The sequence below is a fragment of the Clinocottus analis genome, unplaced genomic scaffold (genome assembly GCF_023055335.1).
Source record: "Clinocottus analis isolate CAN_PGR_092001 unplaced genomic scaffold, fCliAna1.0.p SCAF_4, whole genome shotgun sequence".
Lineage (NCBI taxonomy): Eukaryota > Metazoa > Chordata > Actinopteri > Perciformes > Cottidae > Clinocottus > Clinocottus analis.
Window position 1 is genome coordinate 14,165,441 of NW_027176153.1, and position 6,000 is coordinate 14,171,440.

Here is a 6,000-nt window from a genome sequence, read left to right on the forward strand (position 1 = left end):
ATCCACCTGTCACGAATGTGTCATACACCTCTTGGACTCGATAACAGAAAGGACACACGATCCCAGCGCACGAAGCTAGCACCGCCCTGCAGGGGCTCCCATCTCTGACAACAGGTACATCTGTTCCTCATGCTTTGTCCCAGAAAGGATCAGCAGAACCACAACATTCAATGACTAACAAAGGAGTTACGTCAGCATGAACAAGAATATGTTTCCACAGAGGGGTCTCAATTTTCTTGCGGTTCTTTGTAATTTAGTTTAATCGTGCCACAAAGATATTGTCATAATAACTTTAAGACTTCATTATGAAAGAAGAATGTGTTGGCAACATTTCCAGGCCTGTCTCTTAAAGAAAAGGGCCCAGTGAGAGACGGACAGCCGGCCTCACAGTTGGCCACTGTATCATCTTGCCAAGGTTAGGAAAGGTCAAAGTCACCACATGCTTCCTAACCAGAGCCATATCACTGATGTTCCTCTTTCAGCAGCATAAACAAAAAGAAGAAGAAACATGCTTTGTTGCTCGTTGTTGAGACCCAATATAAACTTCATGTCTGGAGTTTTAGCAACAATAATGGTGATGTCAGGATTACACGTGTAATGTGCTACAAATCATCAAGAACATAAAAGTTTTAGCATACAAAAACACTCTGCCCGTGGACATGTCTGACTTTTCCTGACAGCTCAGTGGATGACAAATTCACAAAAGCCGCAAAGCGTTAATACTTGAAACAGTCTGCAGGAGACTTGCTGCGAGCACAGCTCTGTCCTGATGAACACTAAAGCCCCCAACAGACTCTGTGACAGCATGTCGCTAATAGACCATGGATTAATATGTCATGCATATTTGGGCCTTTAAATTGTAAAGCCTCTGTAATTTACATTAAGCAGAACATAAATAAATGAGAGAACATTCAGAATTTTTGGGGATTGAGTTAACATAGTATGTAAATACAGTAGTTATTGCCTCTGGATTAAAAAAATATCAGAATACATTTAAAACATTTTCTTTTTATTTGAATTATAAAAAAGGCAGTTCATTGGTGCTGCATCCCAAAAAGTACCAGACCTACCATTCCTCTTGTTTCATCAGGTATTCTGTCATCAATGCTCTGATGTTAATGTAAAATATTTCTCAGTTGATTAAATTCCTGTCTAGTGCCTTTATAAAAATGTAAAAGGAAAGAAATAATAATTTATTCCTGTATTTGTTTCTTCACTTCCCAGCATGTAGTTGTGTGTGTCACCAGAGCCCCACTAACTTATAAAATAAAGACTCCATGATGTCTTCCTGCCCCAAATATTGTCCAGCTAATGCATATCCTGTTCTGAAAAGCAGAGCGGACGAGGAAGGGAATCGGGTGTGTGATTCACTGGAGCTGACGTTCAAACTGCGAGCATGCAAACACGGGTCAGCACATAGATCCACTCAGGAGAAGAGCCCCCCGCGGGCTACAACATGCAGCTAAAGGTAGAGCGCTCATTGAGGAACATTATAATGATGTTTGTCACTGCCAATGATTCTGCTTGAGTAGAGAAGAAGAGGGGCGCGAGTGGCTTTGTACCCAATGGAGCAGAAGAATAGCTAAGAGAGGTGGGGATGATGGTGGGGGAGGCGGGGGTTGATAGGAGAGGGCGGTACACTGAGCCGGCCAACGCTGGCTGTAAAGTGTGCTTGTGTGGTGAGAGAAGGTCTGTATTATGCAGTAGCATCTCTGTTGATGACCTCATTATATGAACATCAGCTAACTATTTAACGGTATGCAATTATACAGATGTTTGTGATTGTATAGCACATTGGTTGGAGGCTCTGGTGATGCTGCGGCATACTGGTTGTTACTGGAATGTATTTGTGTAGCTGTGGGAAATGTCAGATGCATCCTATTATGTTTTCTGTTTAGCTGCAGCCACAGAGTAGTCATAGGTCACACTACAGTGCAGACAAAAGGCCGTAGTTTTTCTTTGATTTGGTGTTCATCCCAATAACCTCACTGTTTGACCCCATTCAGTCCCGTCAACTGTCAGCTAACCCAGACTTGGGGATGCATAGCCCCGAGGCATTGTTGTGGGTCAGTGGCTTGACCTAACAATATCATAGTGAACAATACTTTTTCTGACCCACTGTAAATCCTCTGACCACACGTTAAACCTAAACCCTGAACACGACATAACTGACACAATGAGCTAAAAGCCACTGAAACGCCATGGGGAGCTGCAGGTTTGGGCGATAATTCTCTGCAGGTTCATCACTACAAACAACCCCTTTCATGTTGACATTTGATACATTATTATAAAAATATAGATTACAGCCACTCAAACCTTACAGCACATTATCTGACGTATACACCTTTGCGAAATAGGTTCTCATAGAGAAGTAAGAAGAAAAAGGTATCTCGCATGTCAGTGTAACTGCTGCAGTAGGCAGCCACACAATTTCAAAGAGGAAAAATTGGATCGCTGATTTGATGTTTTCAGCCCCGCAGTGTGAAAAAGCAGAATAATTTGTCGCATATGATTGTGGTGTTGGTGAGAACACAGTGATTGGAGGGCTGTTGTGTTAGCTGCTCTGAAGTTGCTGCACCTGGCCAATTCAAGTGGCCAGGGTTGAGGGGTAGACCCACGGAGAAGGAAAGTAGGATCAAACACTGAATTATAAAAACATCACAGAAGGTTGTGGAGGTGCTCCCTTGAGCTCCCTTGAGAGGTTAGTGAGTTGGATGTGTGTGTGTGTGTGTGTGTGTGTGTGTGTGTGTGTGTGTGTGTGTGTGTGTGAGAGAGAGAGAGAGAGAGAGAGAGAGAGAGAGAGAGAGAGAGAGAGAGAGAGAGAGAGAGAGAGAGAGAGAGAGAGAGAGAGAGAGAGTTTGCTTGTGTGTCTTGTTGTGAATCATCATCACACCTCACCAGCTGTTTTTGTGTCATTCAGGTTGGAGACAAGTAAACCTGTCTCCAACATCTCGACACAACAGCTTCATTAGTTTCCAAATGGAAAGCTGTTGGACACATGTTGTTTTGCCGTTCGCCACAGATTGACCAGTGTTTCTCTTGAAAATGACTTTATAGCAGTGCGATTCAGTTTCCATCTGTTCCTCTGTGTGGTTAAAGTCAGTGGAGCGTGGCTAATGCGGAATTTGATTTGAATTTACATTTGTTCTTCTGCAGGCAATAATTGTGGGTGTTACCGTTGACTAAATGAGGTGAAGCTCACTTGTTCAGGTGAAATTAGTTATTCTAGGAATTTACCTTTGTCTGGCTCCACCACGAGCTTAAACAAGAATAATTTGGCAGAACAATCCTCACGCATAAAACTCATGAGAGTAGATTTCATTGTGTTCAATTGCAGATAAAGACAATTGCTTCTTTTCAACAGACCGGGAGCCACAGGGACTAGATGCATTCTGGGACTGGATGTGGCAACAGAGTGTTCTACTTTCATGTTAAGTTTTAGTGTTTCCCTGCGATAGTTAAGAGCAGTCCTTCCCTCAAATTCATCCAATTTCATGACCCTACACTATTAAAGCATATTATCAAAACATCGTGGAGTTAACACTTAAAGAAAAAACACTTTAAAACTGCTTTAACTTGAATACATTGAGCACGTTTACCTGGGAATGATGTAATAACAAAATTACAACATAATGTGGCATTATAGTGCTAAATGCTAGTTTGTTAAATTAATGAATACTTAATACTGAATTTGAATGAGTTTGTCTTGCTTATAGTGTATTTATGCTATGCACTTATTACCTTTGTAAATAAAGTATATAAAGTAAATAAAGTATCAATTGCTTTTTAATTCAATGAAAAATCTGAGTCAAACTAAGTTATAAGCAAAGCAACATAAGCAACATAATTATGGGATTTCCTCTGAGCAGTTTTTTACTCAAAAGAAAGATATATACGACAAATTAAATGATTCATAATGGTCAATTGTCCTATTTAACTCTTAAAAGTGTGAAGTATAACACGATGTGCTGGGCTATAAAGAAAGCTGCATACAATTTGACAAACTACTATTGTCATATTGTTGCATGAAGGCCCATATATTAGTTTTCTGCCTTTTGATGGATTGGTGAAGCCTCTGCGCTCTCTGCGAGTTTTAGGCCGTAGAACACACTCAAGCTCTCCATAGAAAACCAAATTAATTCTCAAGACAGCGTGACCATTTCTGAAGAAGCCCGATCACAAATGTTCAGTCAGGGTTGGTGGGCGCAGTTTACAAAAGGTTAAGAAAAAAAAGAGAGATATGTGTATATAGAATGGACTTTTTTTGTCTTCCTGAGAATGAAAACGAAAAAGTATTTGTGATGATTAAGTGAAGGTAATTTTCTTCCTTTATTATTTTATGTTAAATCTCTAAACTCCAAAACATTTTGGATTGGACACACATTGGCGCTACAAACACAGCTTCACTTCCCAGATCTGCAACATTAACCCTGCTTAATTTTAATGTGACGATGGTTATGTATTGCTTTCTATGGTTCTCAAATGATTTGATGAGACACAAGAGTCGGCTGCCTGCTTTAAAAGTAAATGCTTATTGGCCCTTCCACCACCTTGACCTTCGCACCTTTATTTTCACCGCACTACTTCCTACATTGGGTTTGACAGCAGCCTCTGAACATAAATAACTAATGTAAAATAGCTGCATATTTGAAGTATAGTGGTACCTTTATACTCGCCATGCTGCTTTTTTGCTTCTGTCTGTACTTTTAATTTTCTCTAAGGACTCAAATGCATAAAAAAAGAGAAGCAAACAGTAAACAAAGGCAAGATTAATTCTTCAAATATACGTATTGCCTTTAATACAAGAGCCTATCCTTTTAAAGTAGCTATATTTGTGCAAGAAAATCATTTAGGCTTATTGCTGATGTCAATTTAAAATCTATTTGGAAGGATGCTGTGGATGAGGACCTGGCATACACAACTTTCGTGCCCTTTTGAAAGACTGCTATGGAGACAGAGAAGCAGTTTATTTTGCCTCTTAGATTACTGGGACAGATGGTAAGTCAGGGGAAGCATCTGTGTGCAGGTCACAAAGAAAGTACTGACAGAAATAAAAAAAGAAAGCATTAGTCAGACATGCACCCAAAGGCAATATTACGGAGACTCAGCAGTGATGTTTTCAACCGAGCTTGGAAGAGCTAAATTGCTCCATACATAGAGGTGATACCACTGCACTGCAAGTTCCAAAAGTCATCTTGGCCTGTCAGAGTTAGGATTTGTCAAAGTCCCAACCACTGAGGAGCCACATGGTCCTGTAATGCTCCTTATAAATGAGTGCTGATACTTCAGATAGCAATACAGACCCATTTACAGGATTAGAATTGTTCTAAGCCTAATACTGGCTCGAAAAAGCATCTTTCAAGATGTACAAAAGTCAAGTGTCTAATCACAGTACCACCCAAACACTACCAACATGATATCATACACATTACAATGTATTTGGCCAGTCGACCACTCCTAAACCAAGTTTTCATAAAAATTTACAACTGTTATGGAAACATTTAGGAAGTTGAAAGAAGACGACGGCGCATTGAGAAACTTTGAGACACATTTACCTTCTTAGATACACCAACTTTTCCACCTCTCTCAGTTTTGCTGTTGCAATATTTCAACTTTTTGTTGACTTTGCCCACTAAGCACAAATTAAAAATGATGTCTTTGCAAGGTAGACGTGCATACCAAATTAGACTTTTATAGTAGGGCTCTCTTTAGTTTTTCTTTTTTTATGAAACTGACAGCTGTTGTAGCAGCATTCTTTCAGAGAACTGCAAAGCATGGCCTTTTCAGGTAAAAAATATATCCTGCAATCAGTAGCAATATTGCCAAAATGTGACTTTTAAGTGATTTGCGTTAAAAAAAAAAAAGCTGTTGAAAAAAACTATGCGTTTAGAAAAGAAGTTGAAAACAAAATATCTGAGCACATTTCTAAAACTTTGGATGTATCAGCTTTGTACAAAAAAAATGTCAACTTCTGTATTTGTCTTTCCATTCTTTTAACAG